The sequence below is a fragment of the Oncorhynchus clarkii genome, chromosome 2, assembly GCF_045791955.1.
Source record: "Oncorhynchus clarkii lewisi isolate Uvic-CL-2024 chromosome 2, UVic_Ocla_1.0, whole genome shotgun sequence".
Classification (NCBI taxonomy): Eukaryota; Metazoa; Chordata; class Actinopteri; order Salmoniformes; family Salmonidae; genus Oncorhynchus; species Oncorhynchus clarkii.
In genome coordinates, this window is record NC_092148.1 from 76493781 (window position 1) to 76517366 (window position 23586).

The following is a 23586-nucleotide window of genomic DNA, read 5'->3' on the forward strand; positions in this document are numbered from 1 at the left end:
ACAAATGATAGTCCTAATAAGCACAAACCAGATGGGATGGCATATAGCTGCAGAATGCTGTGGTAGACATGCTGGTTTCATAGTTTTGATGTCTTCACTATTATTCTACAATGTGGTAAATAGTAAAAAGAAAGAAAAACACTTGAATGAGTAGGTGCGTCCTAACCTTTGACTGGTACTGTACATGTTATTCAATCATTGCACCAACACTGTTCGTGTGCGTCAATGAGTGTGTGTGTAGCCAGGCGCTAAACTAGAACTTGGTTCTATTTGTGACGTTTGAAGCACTGCAAGTCCCGTCTCTCCCATCTCCTCATTGGTTTTTAGGAGCATACACCCACTTGCCATCTCCACATTGGTTTTTAGGAGCACATACCCACATTGGTGATTTAAAGAAGAACTTAGGTCCACACTCCAGGCCAGTTGGTAGTGGTAATGCACCTTAAAGTTGGTTGCCAACCACCATATAAAATCCATAGTAGAAGAAGAAGCCTGAAGGAGGGGAGATTACTAGAAACGAATTTGGTGCACCCTTTTATCCGTGGATTAATTGTCGGAGTAGAGGACTTTACCTTCATTTCAGGTAAAATAAGAACCCAATGTTTATATCCCAAGACAAATTAGCTAGCGACAGCTAGCTAGCTAGCTAAATTACCATAAATGTTTAATGCTTTTCGACCTGTCCCCAAATTAATATAGTTGGTTCAGAGTTCGTTTTGATATTTCAACCTGCGTGTCCTGATTGCGTCTAGTTTGGGTGGACAAAATCAACATGCGTGGTACTGGTCTGGCCAGCATGTACCTTAAACATTTGGAGCTAAACATTAAACACTTCGAAATGTAAAGTTTGCAACAACTTCGAAATTTGATGTTTGAGAAAAAATGTATGAACGTCTAATTCTAGAGCTAGTTGGGAGGAATACCATGAAGAAGTGGAGGAATAACATGAAGAAGCACTCTAGCTGATTTATCGGCGATTACTTCTCCTTTCCCTTCCTTTGCCTTGATTACAGACTCGAGCTCTTCTATGGACCACTGCTAGCTTAACACACACATACACTTCACCATGCCAGGGAATCTGCACAGCAGAGTAATGGGTCGGAAACAAGGAGATATTGAGAATCAGTGATACTGTAGGGTACCTAGAAAAGTATTAATCATGTTCGAACAAAACGATCTGATGTGCTGCTGAGCGGTTGTAAGGGATTTTTCAGCAACAAAGCCTGTGTTGAGGCTCACAGGCTGAACAATGTGATAAGGATATCTAATGTATTAAATGCAGTATTTTCATATGTACTTGATGTGTTTCATGCCTAATGCACTAGCAGCTACTGTATGTGGTGTGTTTTATTAGTCCTATTCTCCTGTCTGTCTACTGTATGTTGTCATTTATAAACATAGTCACATCCCACAGCACTTTACACAGAGATATATGACAGTAGAGACAGACCCATCATAATGTTTCAATAGGGAAAAAATCACTGTTAATGTTCTCTGGGCTGCTTTTGTTTCATGCCACCACAGGTGCCAGTGCCCACTGCAGCATGAGGGTCCTGAATGCCAGCAGACGAGGCGAAGTTTCCTTGGCAACGGATATGCCTGGTTTCCTCCCATAAGGCCGTGCTTTGATAGCCATCTTTCCCTGGAGTTCATCACAGAGGCTGAGGACGGCCTGCTACTCTACAGCGGGCCCCTGGCCACCCTGCAGCCTGGAGACCCAGAAGACTACATGGCTATAGGTAGGGTAATGTGTTACCCACCCAGGATTTGAACACGGGTCATGGAGATCACAAAAGCCCTTTGAGCTAAAGCCTAGGCATTAACTGGAAGCTACTGTAACTCTGGATTTTAGGTCTCAGGCAAGGTTACTCATCATCTTGGGATTTGAACTTGGGTCGTCTGCGTGCCTCAATATGACACGTTAGCCCGCTGAGCTAAGCGATGGGCATTAGCTTACTTGTTTTTTCAGGGGGATACAAGCAAGGTTATTCATCAGGCTAGTATGGTTTAACAAACCACCTCTGTTGCACAATGGCAAATGTATACTGTCGCTGCCTCCCAGTCCAACCAAGGTGCATGAATTAAATAACAAACTGGATGTGTGGGAGATATTCAGCATGATTTGCATTTATTGGGTTGCTTAGTCATACAACCCATACAGAGTCAAGCCACTCAAACTAAAACAATGTAGCCTTGTTTATTGATTGACTTTTTCATCATTGTAGACCAAAATAATGGTCCATACCTTTGGAATGAACTGTATATATATACAGTTTCATGTTATGTATGTACATTTGTATGAATTTACTATTTGACACTGAACAACATCCCTCTAAGAGTATAAGAAGAGCATCCTACACCACTGTTGAACTTTGACCCTTTAAGTCTGTAGGTGGAATGGCATGTTGATGATGCTGATATTGATGACCTCTCTTTTCCCTTCAGAGCTGATTGGTGGAACACCCAGTCTGAAGATCAACCACGGGTCTGGGACCCTGGTCCTGCAGTTGCAGGGCAACATGGTTGTGTCTGACAGACGCTGGCACCGACTGGATGTTAGAAGCAACAGTAAAGTAAATGGACTATTAGATGACTGTATTCAACACATTATTTTGTGTGTGTGTGTGTGTGTGTGAGAGAGAGTATGAGCAGACACAGAAACACACACACAGACACATGTTATTAACCTTGCTCCTGTTTTCAGGATGTGCATTTCACCCTGGACCGCTGCTCCAGTGCTATCGTTATGGAAACTGAGGGTGTGGACAGCTGGGCCATGACTGAGGACCGCTCCTCCTGTGAGGTCAGAGGAGTCACGCCTAATAGGGACAGGTAATGTCCTCCTCAGAACCCCGCCCCTTGGGACGTCGCACCAATCACACCTGCTAGCCAGCCAAGGCATTGTGGATGGACACAATGATTCCTCTGAAAAGCATAACAAAAAAGAATAACCTCTATCCATCCATGATTATCTGTGATCACGGTATCATCCACATTCATGTAGAAGTGTTCATTATATTCTTATATACAGTAAAAGTGATTTCAAAATGACACATTACAATATTTACAATTATATTGGGCGCAACATAATGTAAAACAAACCAAAATAAACTGCAAATGCATCCAACAAGTGTGTAGTCACCAGCTTGACGGAATCATTCTCTCAACCAGCTTCACCTGAAATGCTTTTCCGACGGCCTTGAATGAGTTTCCACATGCTGAGCACTTGTTGGCTGCTTTTCTTTCACTCTGCTGTCCAACTCATCCCAAACTCATCCCAAACAATCTCAATTGGGTTGAGGATGGGTGATTGTGGAGGCCAGGTCATCTGATGCAGCTCTCTATCACTCTCCTTCTTGGTCAATTAGCCCTTACACAGCCTGGAGGGGTGTTGGGTCATTGTCCTGTTGACCAACAAATTATAGTCCTACTAAGCGCAAACCAGATGGGATGGTGTATCACTGCAGAATGCAGTGGTTTCCATGCTGGTTAAATGTGCCTTGAACTCAAAATAAATCAGACGATGTCACCAGCAAAGCACCCCACATCATCACACCTCCTCCTCCATGCTTCACAGTGGGAACCACACATTCAGAGATCATCCATTCACCTGCTCTGCGTCTCACAAAGACACAGCGGTTGGAACCAAAAATCTCAAATTTGGAATCATCAAACCAAATGACAGTTTTCCACCAGTCTAATGTTCATTGCTCGTGTTTCTTATCCCAAGCAAGTCTCTTCTTATTATTGGTGTCCTTTAGTAGTGGTTTCTTTGCAGCAATTCTACCATAAAGGCCTGATTCACGCAGTCTCCTCTGAACAGTTGATGTTGAGATGTTTCTGTTACTTGAATTCTGTGAAGCATTTATTTGGGCTGCAATCTGAGATGCAGTTAACTAATGAATTTATCCTCTGCAGCAGAGGTAACTCTGGGTCTTCCTTTCCTGTGGCGGTCCCCATGAGAACCAGTTTCATCACCTCGCTTGATGGTTTTTGCAACTGCACTTGAAGAAAGTTTTAAAGTTATTGACATTTTCCGGATTGACTGACCTTCATGTCTTAAAGTAATGATGGACTGTCATTTCTCTTTGCTTATTTGAGCTGTTCTTGCCATAATATGGACTTGGTCTTTTAACAAATAGGGCTATCTTCTGTATACCACCCCTACATTGTCACAACACAACTGATTGGCTCAAACGCATTAAGAAGGAAAGAAATTCCACAAATTAACTTTTCTAAGGCACACCTGTTAATTGAAATGCATTCTAGGTGACTACCTCATGAAGCTGGTTGAGAGAATGCCAAGAGTGTGCAAAGCTGTCATCAAGGCAAAGGGTGTCTACTTTGAAGAATCTCAAATATAAAATATATTTTGATTTGTTTAACACTTTTTGGGTTATTACATGATTCCATGTGTGTTATTTCATAGTTTTGATGTCTTGATGAGTAGGTGTGTCCAAACTTTTGACTGGTACTGTAAGTTAATTTGTCCGACTACTTATGGCACCTTCAAATATGGGGACAAGAACATAAAGTGCTTTCATTTCTAAACGGTAAAACAGATATGTATGAAAATACCCTCAAACAAAAGATGACATTCTGTACTTTCGCCTCATATGAAACATTTGATCTCAAATCCAAAATGCTGGAGTATAGAGCCCAAAAAAAACATTTTAGCTTCACTGTCCAAATAAATACGTAGGTGAGTGTATATTGCGAATAAACAAACTTAAACTTGAAGGATAGATAGCTGGATGGATGGATGGACGGATGGAATGGTCAGACATTGACAGTGAAATGTGTCCTCCACAGGTACCTGAATGTGAGTCAGGTGTTGCAGCTAGGTGGGGTCAACGAGAACATGTCCTATGAGTATCCCCAGCTACAGCAAAAACACTTCAATGGTTGTCTGCGCAACCTGGTTGTGGACAGTAAGGTAAGACACAAAAGTCTACAGCTCTGCCCTAACACCCTAACAAGAAAATAGTCTACCTCTCTAACTCCATCTTGGCTCTAAACATTGCGGTTTTATTTATTTTATCACACCTTGGTCTGTTTGGTTGACTTGCTGGAAGATGTTTTTAAAAAGGGAGTTCAAGAGGAATGTAAATGTGAGCTCAAGGCTAAACTAGGAGTATCTTCTGAATGCTGATGTCTCTGTCATCACATTCCACTTTAGTCAGACTATATCAGTGCTGTCAGACAGGTTACATGTACTGGTGCAATGTATTCTCCTTCAAGTTCTTTCTCTCATTTATGCCCATGATCTTTGCACCTCTCTACTTTAGGCTTTAGAAAAGGATGTATTGTGCATTATTGAAGATACACCTAAAATATCATGCCATCTCTCTCTCCCTTATTCTTTTTTCTCTCTCGCCCTCAATTTGTATTTTTCTTCTCTTCCGCTCTCTCCCTCCACATATCTCTCTCGCCTTCCCTCATTGCTCCCCCCCCCCCCCCCCTCTCTCTTCCCTCTGCTCCAGCTCTATGACCTTGGCTCTCCCTCGGCATCCTCCAGCACTGCCCCAGGCTGCTCTCTGACTGATGGGAACTGTATGAACATGGGTGTACCAGTCTGTGGCGCCAGGGGGCACTGTAATGGGCAGTGGGACTCCTTCAGCTGCCAGTGTGGGCCCGGGTACACAGGGATCCACTGTGAAGATGGTATGTCCTTAGAGAATTAACAGTCAGATTATAACAGGTGTTGTTTCTGGGTATCATGAGGTGGAGTGGACTGCATTGCATAGCAGAGTCCTAATATGATCTAAACGACATACAGTTGAAGTCAGATGTTTACATACACTTAAGTCGGTTAGGACATCTACTGTGTGCATGACACAAGTCATTTTTCTAACAATTGTTTACAGATAGTGAATTATAAGTGAAATAATCTATCACAATTCCAGTGGGTCAGAGGTTTACATACACTAAGTTGACTGTGCCTTTAAACAGCTTTGAAAATTCCAGATTTAAAAAAATATATATATTTTTTTAAATGTACCCCTTTTTCTCCCCAATTTCGTAGTATCCAATTATTAGTACCGTAATTGCTGGACTATTAAGCGCACCTGAATATAAACCGCACCCACTGAATTATAAAAAAATATGTATTTTGTACATAAATACGCTGCACATGTCTATAAGCCGCAGGTGCCTACCGGTACATTGAAACAAATTAACTTTACACAGCCTTTAAACGAAACACGGCTTGTAACAAAAATAAATAGGCTTTAACGAAACACGGCTTGTAACAAAAATTAAAACAGTAGCCTACCAAGACTCCTCCTGTGCACTGAAACCACTGAAGTCATCTCCTTCGGTGTCGGAGTTGAATAGCCTCAGAATTGCTTAATCCGATGTTGGATCGTTTTCATTGTCGCTCTCTCGTCACTTTCATCCGGAGGCAAATACCCCGCTGAGCTCATGCTGCCCCTTCAACACGCAGCAGTCCAGCCTTTGGAAACCCGTTGATGATAGTGGATTTTTTGACAATGCTCCACGCTGTCAGGACCCACTGGCAGACTTGACCATAAGTTGCTCTTCGCATGCGGCCCGTTTTAGTGAAGGATTTCTCCCCACTTGTCATCCAAGCCTCCCACTGAACACGGAGCGCCACCTGCTTTTCTTCCCTCTGAAAGATTTGTTGTCTTTTTGCACTGAGTCAGTTCCTCACGCTGCTGTTTACAAAGTCTTATAATCGACTCATTAAGGCCAAGCTCCCATGCAGCAGCTCTATTTCTTTTTCCAACAGCCAAAAATTGCTACCGTAATCAGAATGATGGGAAGTTTGAGCGCGCTCGATTTACGTCACATTATGTGACAGTGCTGTTTTTTGGCGGCGGCATGAATCTTGCGAAAGCGGGAAAAATCCATAAATTAGCCGCGTCATTGTATAAACCGCGAGGTTCAAAGTGTGGGAATAAAGTAGCGGCTTATAGTCCAGCAATTACGGTAGTTACTATTTTGTCTCATCGCTACAACTCCCGTACGGGCTCGGGAGAGACGAAGGTCGAAAGTCATGCGTCCTCCGAAACACAACCCAACCAAGCCGCAATGCTTCTTAACACAGCGCGTATCCAACCCGGAAGCCAGCCTCACCAATGTGGAGGAAACACCGTGCACCTGGCGACCTTGGTTAGCGCGCACTGCGCCCGGCCCGCCACAGGAGTCGCTGGTGCGTGATGAGACAAGGATATCCCTACCGGCCAAACCCTCCCTAACCCGGACAACGCTAGGCCAATTGTGCGTCGCCCCACGGACCTCCCGGTCGCGGCAGGCTGCGACAGAGCCTGGGCTCTGACAGAGCCGAACCAAGAGTCTCTGGTGGCACAGCTAGTGCTGCGATGCAGTGCCCTAGACCACTGCGCCACCTGGGAGGCCCTTAATTGACATCATTTGAGTCAATTGGAGGTGTACCTGTGGAAGGCCTACCTTCAAACTCAGTGCCTCTTTGCTTGACATCATGGGAAAATCAAAACAAATCAGCCAAGCCCTCAGAAAACAAATTGTAGACCTCCACAAGTCTGGTTCAAACTTGGGAGCAATTTCCAAATGCCTGAAGGTACCACGTTCATCTGTACAAACAATTGTACGAGTATAAACACCATGGGACCACGCTGCCGTCATACCGCTCAGGAAGGAGATGCGTTCTTTCTCCTAGAGATGAATGTACTTTGGTACTTCACAAGGACCTTGTGAAGATGCTGGAGGGAAATGTGTACAAAAGTATCTATATCCGCAGTAAAACAAGTCCTATGTCGACATAAGCTGAAAGGCTGCACAGCAAGGAAGAAGCCACTGCTCCAAAACCGCCATAAAAAAGCCAGACTACGGTTTACAACTGCACATGGGGACAAAGATTGTACTTTAGGGAGAAATGTCCTCTGGTCTGATGAAACAAAAATAGAACTGTTTGGCCATAATGACCATTGTTATCTTTGGAGGAAAAAGGGGGAGGGTTGCAAGCCAAAGAACACCATCCCAACCGTAAAGCACAGGGGTGGCAGCATCATGTTGTGGTGGTGCTTTGCTGCAGGAGGGACTGGTGCACTTCACAAAATAGATGGCATCATGAGGAAAGAAAATTATGTGGATATATTGAAACAACATCTCAAGACATCAGTCAGTTAAAGCTTAAAGCTTGGTCGCAAATGGATCTTCCAAATGGACAATGATCCCAAGCATACTTCCAATGTTGAGGCAAAATGGCTTAAGGACAACAAAGTCAAGGTATTGGAGTGGTCATCACAAAGCCCTGACCTCAATCCTATAGAAAATTTGTGGGCAGAACTGAAAAAGCTTGTGCGAGCAATGAGGCCTACAAACCTGACTCAGTTACTCCAGCTCTATGAGGAGGAATGGGCCAAAATTCACCCAACTTATTGTGGGAAGCTTGAGGAAGGCTACCCGAAACGTATGACCCAAGTTAAACAATTTAAAGGCAATGCTACACTGATTGAGTGTATGTACTTCTGTATGTAAACTTCCCACTGGGAATGTGATGAAAGAAATAAAAGCTGAAATAAATAATTCTCTCTCCTATTATTCTAACATTTCACATTCTTAAAATAAAGTGGCGATCCTAACTGACATAAGACAGGAAATTTTGACTAGGATTAAATGTCAGGAATTGTGAATCACTGAGGTTAATGGTATTTGCCTAAGGTGTATGTGAAACTTCTGACTTCAACTGTAGCTCTGAAGGTTTAGAGCTCTTGTTAGCTTCAAGATGTAAAATTATTTTTATTATCCTATCTTTTGGAATGTAAAATTGTCTGAAGGCTTTACATGCATGACTCACACGTAAGATGACTGTGTCTGGCTCCTTTCACATGTGAATTGTCTCGTATTGTCTACTGAGTGCATACAATAGTGGGTACAGTATAATTAATTAATTGTATGTTGTATTTGAATCCCTCATGGTATCTCTATTCAACTCTTATGTTTTTCCCTCTTCAACTGACAGAAGTTCCAGAGTTTTCCTTCAATGGGAGGAGCCATGTCCAGTACCAGGTGGGCTGGTCACTCCCCGCTCGTCACTCCAGCTTTCAGCTCCAGGTGCGAACCCACACCCCCAGCGGTGTCCTCCTCAGCCTCCTCTCGCAGGAGCAGAATGAATACTTACGTCTAGAGGTGAGTCTTGTATTTGTTATGGATCCACATTAGCTGCTGCCAAGGGTCCAGCAACATAAGACAGTTTAAAATACTACGTGACGTCACATTTCATAACACCTTACCCAACACATTCAGTGTGTTCCCTCAGGCCACCACTCCACCACAACATATTTACAATACAACACCCATGTGCACGTTTGTGTAGAGTGCGTGTCTTATCATGTGCCTGTGTGTGTCTCTTCACAGTCCCTGCTGTTCCATCAGGTGTAACTTTATTTGTTTTTTAAAAAATCTGATTCTACTGCTTGCCTGAATTACTTGATGTGGAATAGAGATCCATGTAGTCATGGCTCTATGTAGTACTGTGACACTTCCATAGTCTGTTCTTGACTTGGGGAATGTGAAGAGACCTTTGGTGGCATGTTTTGTGGGGTATGCATGGTGTTTTTTTATTTGTTTTATTTCACCTTTATTTAACCAGGTAAGCTAGTTGAGAACAAGTTCTCATTTACAACTGAGATCTGGCCAAGATAAAGCAAAGCAGTGTGACACAGACAACAACACAGAGTTACACATGGAGTAAACAATAAACAAGCCAAATAACACAGTAGAAAAAAGAAAGTCTATATACAGGGTTTGCAAAAGGTATGAGGAGGTAGGCAATAAATAGGCCATAGGAGTGAATAATTACAATTTAGCAGATTAACCCTGGAGTGATAAATGAGCATATGATGATGTGCAAGTAGAGATACTCGTGTGCAGAAAAGTAAATAAAATAAAAACAGTATGGGGATGAGGTAGGTAGATTGGGTGGGCAATTTACAGATGGACTATGTACAGCTGCAGCAATTGGTAAGCTGCTCAGATAGCTGATGTTTAAAGTTGGTGAGGGAAATAAGTCTCCAACTTCAGCGATTTTTGCAATTCATTCCAGTCACTGGCAGCAGAGAACTGGAAGGAAAGGCGGCCAAATGAGGTGTTGGCTTTGGTGATGATCAGTGAGATATACCTGCTGGAACGTGTGCTACGGGTGGGTGTTGTTATCGTGACCAGTGAACTGAGATAAGGCAGAGCTTTACCTAGCATAGACTTATAGATAACCTGAATATGGCGATGAATATGTAGCGAGGGCCAGCCGACTAGAGCATACAGGTCGCAGTGGTGGGTGGTATAAGGTGATTTGGTAACAAAACGGATGGCACTGTGATAGACTGTATCCAGTTTGCTGAGTAGAGTATTGGAAGCTATTTTGTAGATGACATCACCGAAGTTGAGGATCGGTAGGATAGTCAGTTTTACCAGGTTAAGTTTGGCGGCATGAGTGAAGAAGGCTTTGTTGCAAAATAGAAAGCCGATTCTAGAATTGATTTTGGATTGGATATGTTTAATATGAGTCTGGAAGGAGAGTTTACAGTCTAACCAGACACCTAGGCATTTATAGTTGTCCACATATTCTAGGTCGGAACCGTCCAGGGTGGTGATGTTAGTTGGGTGGGCGGGTGCGGGCAGCGAACAGTTGAAAAGCATGCATTTGGTTTTACGAGTGTTTAAGAGCAGTTGGAGGCCACGGAAGGAGTGTTGTATGGCATTGAAGCTCGTTTGGAGGTTAGTTAGCACAGTGTCCAAGGAAGGGCCAGAAGTATACAGAATGGTGTCGTCTGCGTAGAGGTGGATCAGGGAATCGCCCGCAGCAAGAGCGACATCATTGATATATACAGAGAAAAGAGTCGGCCCGAGAATTGAACTCTGGTACCCCCATAGAGACTGCCAGAGGTCCGGACAACATGCCCTCCGATTTGACACACTGTCTACAAAATAGTTGGTGAAGCAGTCATTAGAAAAACCAAGGCTATTGAGTCTGCCGATAAGAATATGGTTGACAGAGTCGAAAGCCTTGGCCAGGTCAATGGTTGATGAAGACGGCTGCACAGTACTGTCTTTTATCGATGGCGGTTATGATATCGTTTAGTACCTTGAGCGTGGCTGAGGTGAACTTGTGACCGGCTCGCAAACCGGATTGCACAGCGGAGAAGGTACGGTGGGATTCGAAATGGTCAGTGATCTGTTTATTAACCTCTTTGTGATAGGGGGCAGCATTTTCACTTTTGGATAAATAGTGTGCCCAATTTCAACTTCCTGCTACTCATGCCAAGAATATAAGATATGCATATTATTAGTAGATTTGGATAGAAAACACTCTGAAGTTTCTAAAACTGTTTGAAACGTGTCTGTGAGTATAACAGAACATATGTAGCAGGCAAAACCCCGAGGACTAACCATTCAGAATTATTTTTATTTTGAGGTCACTGTCTATTCAGTGAGTTTCATTGGGAAACGAGATTTCTAAGGCACTTGTTTGCAGTTCCTACCGCTTCCACTGGATGTCACAAGTCTTTGGAAATTGGTTGAGGTTATTCCTTTGTGTAATGAAGAAGTACGGCCATCTTGGATCAGGGTAACGTTATGTGTACTGTTTGAGAGTTGCGCAAGACTAGAAAAGTAGCGTTAGTTTGTGATCCTCCTGTATTGAAAACAGATAGCCCCGTCTTCAATTTGATCGATTATTAACGTTTAAAAATACCTAAAGTTGTATTACAAAAATAGTTTTTAATGTTTTGGCAAAGTTTATAGGTAACTTTTGAGATATTTTGTAGTGACGTTGCGCAAATTGGAAGCTGTTTTTTTCTGGATCAAACGCGCCAAATAAATGAACATTTTGGATATATATCAACGGAATTAATCGAACAAAAGGACCATTTGTGATGTTTATGGGACATATTGGAGTGCCATCAAAAGAAGCTTGTCAAAGGTAAGGCATGATTTATATTTTATTTCTAAGTTTTGTGTGGTTTACTGTTGTGCTATCATCAGATAATAGCTTCTTATGCTTTCGCCAAAAAGCCTTTTTGAAATCTGACATGTTGGCTGGATTCACAACGAGTGTAGCTTTAATTTGGTATCTTACATGTGCGATTTAATGAAAGTTTGAATTTTATAGTATTTTATTTTAATTTGGCGCTCTGCATTTTCCCTGGCAATTGGCCAGGTGGGACATTTGCGTCCCGCCTATCCCAGAGAGGCTTTCGAAGACTTTAGATAGGCAGGGCATGATGGAAATAGGTCTATAACAGTTTGGCTCTAGGGTGTCACCCCCTTTGAAGAGTGGGATGACCGCGGCAGCTTTCCAATCTTTAGGGATCTCGGATGATACGAAAGAGAGTTTGAACAGGCTGGTAATAGAGGTTGCAACAATGACGGCTGATAATTTTAGAAAGAGAGGGTCCAGATTGTCTAGCCCAGCTCATTTGTACAGGTCCAGGTTTTGCAGCTCTTTCAGAACATCTGCTATTTGGGTGAAGGAGAAGCTGGGGAGGCTTGGGTGAGTAGCTGCTGGGGGGGTTGGAGTAGCCATTGTTGAAAGATGATTGCTGAGAGAGGAGTTTTATGGCTGAGGGTTATATCATGTTGGTTGTTGCTAACAGAGTTGGTATGTAGTATGTTAGCTGTTGTTGGGAGCAGCTTTGGTATGTGCTGTGTTTCCTGCTTTGTCAGAGCTTCTTCAATGTCCTGAGTTAGTTTTTTGTCAGCTTTTGTTGTGAAGTTTGTATTGTGTTTCATTTGTTCCCAGGGGGAAGGGGAAGGCACCTAGGAAGTGCTTAGGCAAGAGGCCCGCGGGCATACATATACCCGTAGTATATTCACTGTCTAGGCACACTAGGTACGATCTGGGCGGACCACCCACTGTATTTTGGTTAGGCCACCAGGTGGTGCTAAATTAGGTAAGTAGTGGGTAGGCAGGTAAGGTAGTAGAGGGGGCTTTGAGATTTACTTTCTTTGCTTTGGTTCCGTCCAGCCCCGTTTCCCCATATTACCGTGTGACAGAATAAATTCCTAGTAAACGGTAAATTCTCTGCCTTTTGTCATCCTTACTCGCACCTACAGTCCATACTTCTTTCACTTCACAGAGAGTTGAGTTGTAGCAGGGTGTTGCATTCCCTCTTCATAGAGGCGTGCGTAACATTCTCCATGGACTTTACAGTGTTCCCAAAACTTTTTGGAGTTAGAACTACAGGATGAAAATTTCTGCTTGAAAAAGCTAGCCTTTGCTTTCCTGACTGACTGCGTTTATTGGTTCCTGACTTCCCTGAACAGTTGCATATTGCGGGGACTATTCGATGCTATTGCAGTCCGCCACAGGATGTTTTTGTGCTGGTCAAGGGCAGTCAGGTCTGGAGTGGATTTATCAGTGGTGACCGTGTTACCTAGCCTCAGTGCAGTGGGCAGCTGGGAGGAGGTGCTCTTGTTCTCTGTTACGTTCCCCAGTTTCTGTGTTGTAGTTTGTATTTTAGTGTTCTTAGTTCTGCATTTTTGGGGATTTTTTTGAACGGGGCATGCTTATGCAAGATGGTGAGGAAATTACTTTTAAAGAATGACCAGGCATCCTCGACTGACGGGATGAGGTCAATATCCTTCCAGGATACCCGGGCCAGGTCGATTTAGAAAGGGCTGCTCGCAGAAGTGTTTTAGGGAGCGTTTGACAGTGATGAGGGGTGGTCGTTTGACTGCGGACTCATAGCGGATACAGGCAATGAGGCAGTGATCACTGAGATCCTGATTGAAAACAGCGGTGTATTCGGAGGGCAAGTTGGTCAGGATAATGTCTGAGGGTGCCCATGTTTATGGATTGAGGGCATCTAGCTTAGATTGTAGGACTGCCGGGGTGTTAAGCATATCCCAGTTTAGGTCACCTAACAGAACGAACTCTGAGGCTAGATGGGGGGCAATCAATTCACAAATGGTGTCTAGGGCACAGCTGGGAGCAGAGGGAGGTCAATAGCAGGCGGCAACAGTGAGAGACTTATTTCAGAAGATATTAATTTTTAAGATTAGAAGGTCGAACTGTTTGGGTATAGACCTGGAAAGTATGACAGCAGGATTCAGACACGGCAAGGACATCAGGGTTGGCGGAGTGTGCTAAAACAGTGAGTAAAACAAACTTAGGGAGGAGGCTTCTGATGTTGATATGAATGAAAACAAGGCTTTTTTGATCACAGAAGTCAACAAATGAGGGTGCCTGGGGACACGCAGGGCCTGGGTTTATCTTCACATCACCCGAGGAACAGAGGAGGAGTAGGATGAGGGTACGGCTAAAAGGCTATCAAAACTGGTCGCCTACAGCGTTGGGGACAAAGAATAAAAGGAGCAGATTTATGGGTGTGATAGATTCAGGGCATAATGTGCAGACAGGGGTATGGTGGGGTGCGGGTACAGCGGAGGTAAGCCCAGACACTGAGTGATGATGAGAGGTTGTATCTCTGGACATGCTGGTTATAATGGGTGAGGTCACTGCATGTGTGGGAGGTGGGACAAGGGGAGGTATCAGAGGTATGATGAGTGGAACTAGGGGCTCCATTGTAAACTAAAGCAATGATAACTAACCTAAACAACAATATACAAGGCATATTGACATTTGAGAGAGACATACAGCTAGGCCTAAAGTAGTTGCAGGTGTTTTTTTGGGAGAGCTTGCTAGACAACAACGGGTGAGACAACAGCTGATCAGCTAAAACAACAACAACAGGTAAAATGGCGATGACTGGGCAGAGAGGGTCGGTTACACACAGAGCCTGAGTTCGTGGCTGACAGATAAACAAAAAATAAACAGAATGGAGTACCGTGATTAATGGACAGTCCAGCAGGCATCAGCTAAGTGATCATAGGGGGCAGCAATAGATGGAACAGGGAAGCCGCGGAAGTAGTCGCTACTACGCTAGCACGCGGGCAACACCGAGTTTAAAGTTAGTAGCCCGGGGCTAGTAGAAGTGTCTGCTCCGACGTCCGACGGAGGCCGGTTGAAGGCACAGCGGATGGAGTATTCGTCGGCAGACCAGTCGTGGTGGTGCGGCGGGGCGCCGTGTCGACAAAGGTTCCAAGCCAGATGGCGAAAGAGGTATTGTAGTTGTAGTAATTTAGTTTGCTAGCCGGGAGATGAGCCTGGCTCACGGCTAAACTGGTGCTAGCTTCGGGGCAGGGGCGTTAGCCACTAAAGCCACTCGGAAGCAGCGGTGATCCGGTGCCAAGGTCCAGAGCTTAAGGCAAGGATCTGGTGGAGTAGTGGGTTCTACCCGTGTTTGGGTGGAGTCCGGGTGAACAACTGAATAGGCCGGGAGTTGGGCTACGTTGTAGTAGAGAGACAGTCTGATACTGGTGGGCTGGCGAGTATTATACAGGCAACAAAAAAAAGGGCTGGTATCTGTGAAGAAGGTAAAGGCCGCTAGCAGTGGCTAACAATGAATAAATAGCTTGTAGCTAATTAGCTGGTTAGCTTCTGATGGCTAGGTGGTTCTTGCTATAAAGGTCTAAAAATGTAAAATTAATAGTGGTTCCGTATCTCACTGGGTGAGGCAGGTTACCGGAAGGTATAATTTAATTGAAATGGAAAAGAGATTGAAAATAACATTTAAATATATATATAAAAGGCTTTACTCAAGGCCAATGGCATGTCATTAGTAAAGATTTTAAAAAAGGGCCTAGACAGCTGCCCTGGGGAATTCCTAATTCTACCTGGATTATGTTTGAGAGGCTTCCATTAAAGAACACCCTTGTTAGACAGGCAACTCTTTATCCACAATATAGCAGGAGGTGTAAAGCTATAACGCATATGTTTTTCCAAGAGCAGACTATGATCGATAATGTCAAAAGCTGCACTGAAGTCAAACGAAAGAGCTCCCACAATCGTTTTATCATCAATTTCTCTCAGCCAGTCATCAATAATTTGTGTAAGTGCTGTGCTTGTTGAATGTTCTTCAACAAGCATTAGTTTGCACACAGGTGGACATTATTTAAGTGTCGCATGATCTTTCACATGATCTCAGTATATAAACACCTGTTCTGAAAGGCCCCAGAGTCTGCAACACCACTAAGCAAGGGGTACCACCAAGCAAGCGGCACCATGAAGACCAAGGAGCTCTCCAAACAGGTCAAGGACAAAGTTGTGGAGAAGTACATATCAGGGTTGGGTTATAAAAAAATATCCAAAACTTTGAACATCCCACAGAGCACCATTAAATCCATTATTACAAAATGGAAAGAATATGGCACCACAACAATCCTGCCAAGAGAGGGACGCCCACCAAAACTCACGGACCAGGCAAGGAGGGCATTAATCAGAGAAGCAACAAAGAGAGCAAAGATAACCTTGAAGGAGCTGCAAATGTCCACAGCGGAGATTAGAGTATCTGTCCATGGGACCACTTTTCTGTAAACCCCAGCTCTGTAAGCCGTACACTCCACAGAGCTGGGCTTTACAGAAGTGTGTCCAGAAAAAAAAAAACATTGCTTAAAGAAAGAAATAAGCAAACACATTTGGGGTTCGCCAAAAGGCATGTGGGAGACTACCTAAACATATGGAAGACGGTACTCTGGTCAGATGAGACCAAAATTTAGGTTTTTGGCCGTTAAGAAAAACGCTATGTATGGTGCAAACCCAACACCATCCCCACAGTAAATTATGGTGGTGGCAACATCATGATGTGGGGATGTTTTTCATCGATAGGGACTGGGAAACTGGTCAGAATTGAAGAAATTATGGATGGCGCTAAATACAGGGAAATTCTTGAGGGAAACCTGTTTCAGTCTTCCAGAGATTTGAAACGGGGATGGAGGTTCACCTTCCAGCAGGAAAATGACCCTAAGCATATTGCTAAAGCAACACTCGAGTGGTTTAAGGGGAAACATTTAAATGTCTTGGAATGCCCTAGTCAAAGCCCAGACCTCAATCCAATTGAGAATCTGTGCTATGACTTAAAGATTGCTGTACACCAGCAGAACCCATCCAACTTGAAGGAGCTGGAGCAGTTTTGCCTTGAACAATGTGCAAAAATCCCAGTGGCTAGATGTGCCAAGCTTACAGAGACATACCCCAAGAGACGTGCAGCTGTAATTGCTGCAAAAGGTGGCTCTACAAAGTATTGACTTTCAGGGGTGAATAGTTATGCACACTCAAGTTTTCCATTTTTTGTTGTCTTATTTCTTGTTTGTTTAACCATTAAAACATATTTTGTATCTTCAAAGTGGTAGGCATGTTGTGTAAATCAAATGATACAACCCCCCCCCCCCAAAAAAAAGTAGATTTTAATTCCAGGTTTTAAGACAACAAAATAGGAAAAATGCCAAGGGGGGTGAATACTTTCGCAAGCCACTGTATCTGGTCAAACTCAAAAAAAAAAATGTTTTCAATAGTTTGGTAACAGCCTGATTGGTCGGCTATTTGAGCCAGTAACGGGGGCTTTACTATTCTTGGGTAGCATAATTAATTTAGTTTCTCTCCAGGCCTGAGGGCACACACTTTCTAGGAGGCTTAGATTAACCTGTTGCGACGACCAAACCCGGATCCGGGATTCTATTTATAGACCTAAGCTCATTACCATAACGCAACGTTAACTATTCATGAAAATCGCAAATGAAATGAAATAAATATGCTAGCTCTCAAGCTTAGCCTTTTGTTAACAACACCGTCATCTCAGATTTTCAAAATATGCTTTTCAACCATAGGAAAACAATCATTTGTGTAACAGTAGCTAGCTAGCGTAGCATTTAGCGTTAGCATTAGCGTTAGCATTAGCGTTAGCATTTAGCAGGCAACTATCACAAAAACAAGTAAAGCCTTCAAATAAAATAACTTACCTTTGAAGAACTTCTGATGTTTTCAATGAGGAGACTCTCAGTTAGATAGCAGATGCTCCGTTTTTCCAAAAAGATTCTTTGTGTATTAGAAATAGCTCCGTTTTGTACATCACATTTGGCTACCAAAAAAAAAAAAAAAAAAAAAACGAAAATTCAGCCCTCAAAACGCGAACTTTTTTCCAAATTAACTCCATAATATCGACTGAAACATGGCAAACGTGGTTTAGAATCAATCCTCAAGGTGTTTTTCCACATATCTCTTCAATGATATATCCTTCGTGGAAGCCTGGTTTCTCCTTGCTCTCAAATGGAAAAATAATTGCACCTGGCTTTACGCTCCAATTTCGACGCAGGGACACCAGGCGGACACTTGGAAAATGTAGTCTCTTATGGTCAATCTTCCAATGATATGCCTACAAATACGTCACAATGCTGCTAACACTTTGGGGGAACGACAGAAAGTGTAGGCTCATTCCTTGCGCAATCACAGCCATATAAGGAGACAATGGAAAACAGAGCTTCAGAAATTCTGCTCATTTCCTGGTTGATGCATCATCTTGGTTTCGCCTGTAGAATGAGTTCTGGGGCACTTACAGACAATATCTTTGCAGATTCTGAAACTTCAGAGTGTTTTCTTTCAAAAACTGTCAAGAATATGCATAGTCTTTTCGTGACAAAATATCGCGCTTAAAACGGGAACGTTTTTTATCCAAAAATGAAATAGCGCCCCTAGAGATGAAAGAGGTTAAAGATATGGCAAATAGGAGTGTCAATATAATCGGCTATTACCCTCAGTAATTTTCCATCCAAATTGTCAGACCCTGGTGGCTTGTCATTGTTGATAGACAACAATATTTTTTTCACTTCTTCCACACTCACTTTACAGAATTGAAAAATTACAGTTCTTTCATAATTTGATCAGTTATACTTGGATGTTTAGTGTCAGCGTTTGTTGCTGGCATGTCATGCCTATGTTAGCGAATCTTGCTAATGAGAAAATAATTAAAGTAGTTTAGTGATGAATGAGCCATCTGATTCAATGAATGATGGAGCTGAGTTTACCTTTTTGCCCAACATTCTTTGTCATTTATCTTTGTTTCATAGTGTAGTTTCTTTTTATTCAGTTTAGTCACATGATTTCTCAATTTGCAATGTGTATGGTTTTTAAAATTATTTATTATTTCACCTTTATTTAACCAGGTAGGCCAGTTGAGAACAAGTTCTCATTTACAACTGCGACGTGGCCAAGATAAAGCAAAGCAGTGCGACACAAACAACAACGCAGAGTTACACATGGAATAAACAAACATACAGTCAATAACACAATAGAAAAGTCTATATACAGTGTGTGCAAATGAGGTAAGATTCGGGAGGTAAGGCAATAAATAGGCCGTAGTGGCGAAGTAATTACAATTTAGCAATTAAACACTGGAGTGATAGATGTGCAGAAGATTAATGTGCAAGTAGAGATACTGGGGTGCAAGGAGAAAAAAATAAGAACATGGGGACGAGGTAGTTGGGTGGGCTATTTACAGATGAGCTACGTACAGGTGCAATGATCTGTAAGCTGCTCTGACTGCTGATGCTTTAAGGGAGATATGAGTCTCCAGCTTCAGTGATTTTTGTAATTCGTTCCAGTCATTGACAGCAGAGAACTGGAAGGAAAGGCAGCCAAAGGAGGAATTGGCTTTGGGGGTGACCAGTAAAATATACCTGCTGAACGTGTGCTATGGGTGGGTGCTGCTATGGTGACCAGTGAGCTGAGAAAGGCTGGGCTTTACCTAGCAAAGACTTATAGATGACCTGGAGGCAGTGGGTTTGGCGACAAATATGTAGCGAGGGCCAGCCAACGAGAGCATACAGTTCGCAGTGGTGGGTAGTATATGGGGCGTTGGTGACAAAACGGATGGCACTGTGATAGACTCCATCCAATTTGCGGAGTAGAGGCTATTTTGTCAATTACATCGCCGAAGTCCAGGATCGGTAGGATAGTCACTTTAACGAGGGTATGTTTGGCAGCATGAGTGAAGGATGCTTTATAGGAAGAAGGAAGCCGATTCTAGATTACAATTTTGATTGGAGATGCTTAATGTGAGTCTGGAAGGAGAGTTTACAGTCTAACCAGACATCTAGGTATTTGTAGTTGTCCACATATCCTAAGTCAGAACCGTCCAGAGTAGTGATGCTGGACGGGCAGGCAGGTGCGGGCAGCGATCGGTTGAAGAGCATGCATTTAGTTTTACTTGCATTTAAGAGCAGTTGGAGGCCATGGAAGGAGAGTTGTATGGCATTGAAGTTCGTCTGGGGGTTAGTTAAGTGTCCAAAGAAGGGCCAGAGGTATACAGAATGGTGTTGTCTGCGTAGAGGTGGATCAGAGAATCACCAGCAGCAAGAGCGACATCCTTGATGTATCAAGAGAAAAGAGTCGGCCTGAGAATTGAACCCTGTGGCACCCCCATAGAGACTGCCAGAGGTCCGGACAACTGGCCCTCTGATTTGACACACTGAACTCTGTCTGAGAAGTAGTTGGTGAACCAGGTGAGGCAGTCATTTGAGAGATCAAGGCTGTTGAGTCTGCCGATAAGAATGTGGTGATTGACAGAGTGGAAAGCCTTGGCCAGGTTGATGAATACGGGTGCACAGTATTGTCTTTATCAATGGCGGTTATGATATCGTTTAGGACCTTGAGTGTGGTTGAGGTGCACCCATGACCAGCTCGTAAACCAGATTGCATAGCGGAGAAGGTACGGTTGGATTCGAAATTGGATTCGGAATGGTCGGTGATCTGTTTGTTAACTTGGCTTTCGAAGACCTTAGAAAGGCAGGGTAGGATAGATATAGGTCTGTAACAGTTTGGGTCTAGAGTATCTCCCTCTTTCCAATCTTTGGGGATCTCAGACGCTACGAAAGAGAGGTATGAACAGGCTAGTAATAGGGGTTGCAACAATTGCGGCGGATAATTTTAGAAAGAGAGGGTCCAGATTGTCTAGCCCAGCTGATTTGTAGGGGTCCAGATTTTGCAGCTCTTTCAGAACATCAGCTATCTGTATTTGGGTGAAGGAGAAATGGGGGAGGCTTGGGCAAGTTGCTGGTGAGGGGTGCAGAGCTGTTGACCGGGGTAGGGGTAGCCAGGTGGAAAGCATGGCCAGCCGTAGAATTTATTTATTGAAATTCTCAATTATTGTGGATTTATCGGTGGTGACAGTGTTTCCTAGCCTCAGTGCAGTGGGTAGTTGAGAGGAACTTGACTAGGGTTGCACATTTTGGGGAATATTCAGAGGTGGAAACCTTCCATGGGAATTAACAGGAATATATATGGGAATTAACTGAAATATATGCACATTAATATTAATACCATTTAAATGTAGATGTTTTTTGCATTGGATATATATATATATACCACATCATATGGAGACAGAAACAAAAATCTTTTACCTTATAATAAGTAGACATAATTGCAAATGATGAAATCCTTCCAATATAAATAAAATCGTAACTAAATAGTTTAAAAAACATTTTTAATTAAATGAGTTGACTTTTCACATGGGATTAATTCACTGAACAACAAAAGAAAGGGAATATTGAATGGTTCCCAATGATCCATCGCATCTCTCAAAAATGTTTTCAACGTAAAATGATAACAAAGCTTTAGTCTAGAAACTATCTTCCTCTCAGGCTTCCATGTCTTCTCCCTGGACCTCCTCAATGTCCACCTCTTGAACATCAGACTCTGAGGCCTCATCTTCACTGTCACTTTCCAACCCTTTTGGGGATAGCTCGTTTTCAGGCTCAAAAATCCTCAAATTTGCACAGATGGTCACCAATTTTTCAACCCTTGTATTGGTCAGCAGGTTAAATGCTTTAGTGTGTGGGTTCCCAAACAAGGACCAGTTGCGCTCTGAGGCGACAGATGTTGGTGGTATTTGGAGGATGATGGAGGCAACAGGGGAAACAGCCTCAGATCCACAAAGTCCCTTCCACCAGGTGGCTGATGAGATATGTTGGCACGACTGCCATATTGCATCTCCATCCCAAAGCCCTTGCTTGGAAGTGTACTTCGCTAGACTGCCAAGAACCTTGCCCTCATCCAGGCCAAGGTGGCGAGACACTGCTCTTGCCAGGATACTTGGGGTACAACGTGGGCTCCAGGCAGAAGTCTTCATGCTTTTTGATGTATTTCAGAACTGAAGTTTCCTCTGCTTGGAACAACGGTGAAGTGGGCAGGGCAGAACGGATTTATCTTACATCTGCAAGCAGAGTCTGGACATCAGACAGGATGACATTGTCTCACTCAATCCGTGCAATGGCTAATGCTATAGGTTTCAGGCTGCTTACCACTTTCTCCCAAAATACATCATCCAGGAGGATCTTCTTGCTGTCCATATCAGCAGACTGTGATATGGCCATTTCTTGGAGAGACTCTCCCCTCTAGGAGACTGTCAAACATGATGACAACACCACCTCAACGGGTGTTGCTGGGCAGCTTCAATGTGTTGCTTTTATTCTTCTCACTTTGCTTGGTGAGGTAGATTGCTGTTATAACTTGATGACCCTTCACATACCTAACCATTTCCTTGTAGAGTGTATCCATTGTTTTCAGTACCATTTTTTTTATTTAACCAGACAAGTCAGTTAAGACAGATTTCTACCTTGTCAGCTCGGGGATTCGATCTAGCAACCTTTCGGTTACTGGCCCAACGCTCTAACCACCTGCCGCCCCAAATGTCTGAGGAGCAGATTCAATGCACGAGCAGCACAGCCAATGGGTGTGATGGGTGTGATGTGAGGGTAGGACTCCTCCACTTTAGACCAAGCAGCCTTCATGTTCGCAGCAGCAGTGCAAATACCTTCTGTGGTCCAAGGTCATTGATGACTGCCTTCAGCTTATCTGCAATGTAGAGACAGGTGTGTCCCTTGTGTCTGTGCTCTTATAGAAGATGATGGAGATGATGTTGTTAATTATTCCGTGCCTACGAACATTTGACCGCCCATCAGAGATGATTGCAATACAGTCTGCTTTCTCTATCATTTCCTTGACATTCACCTGAACTCTGAACTCTGCATCCAGCAAATGAGTAGATAAAGCATGTCTGGTTGGAGGGGTGTATGCTGGGTGAAGAACATTCAGAAATCTCATCCAATACACATTGCCTGTGAGCACCAGTTGCATACACAGCTCGAGCAAGACATTCATGAGCATTTCTCTGACTACGTTCAGGCGGCAGGGTAGCCTAGTGGTTAGAGCGTTGGACTAGTAACCGGAAGGTTGCAAGTTCAAACCCCCGAGCTGACAAGGTCGTTCTGCTCCTGAACAGGCAGTTAACCCACTGTTCCTAGGCCGTCATTGAAAATAAGAATTTGTTCTTAACTGACTTGCCTAGTTAAATTAAGGTAAAATAAACTTCTGATTCCAGGAGGGCCATGAGCTGTTGCTATCGAATAGAAGTAGAGGGACTGGTTGTCAGAGGCTGTTTGTAGCTGCAGTGAAATGTTGTGACCGCTGATTCTGCATCTTTGTAACATTCTTCACATATGATTTGGCACAGTATTTGCAAATTTTCTTATACATTAGCTGCAGTGAAATGTCTCCACATATCATAAAGTTCCCGTGGCATTTTCCTGTAAAGATTAGAAAAAAATAGTTTAAAAAAACACTAATACAATTCCATGTACAGACAAGACAAATAGTTAAGCAGTTAGATTAAACAACTCCTAAATAAATGTTTTAACATGAAACATGTATGGAAACAGGTAAATTAACACTCCCCAGTTAGCAGGCTCAAGCAA

General features: G+C 43.3%; 1 pseudogene; it reads left to right on the plus strand.

Moving 5' to 3' along the window:
* Positions 1-23586, plus strand: part of LOC139382554 (neural-cadherin-like) — a 103363-nt pseudogene that overhangs the window by 63484 nt on the left and 16293 nt on the right.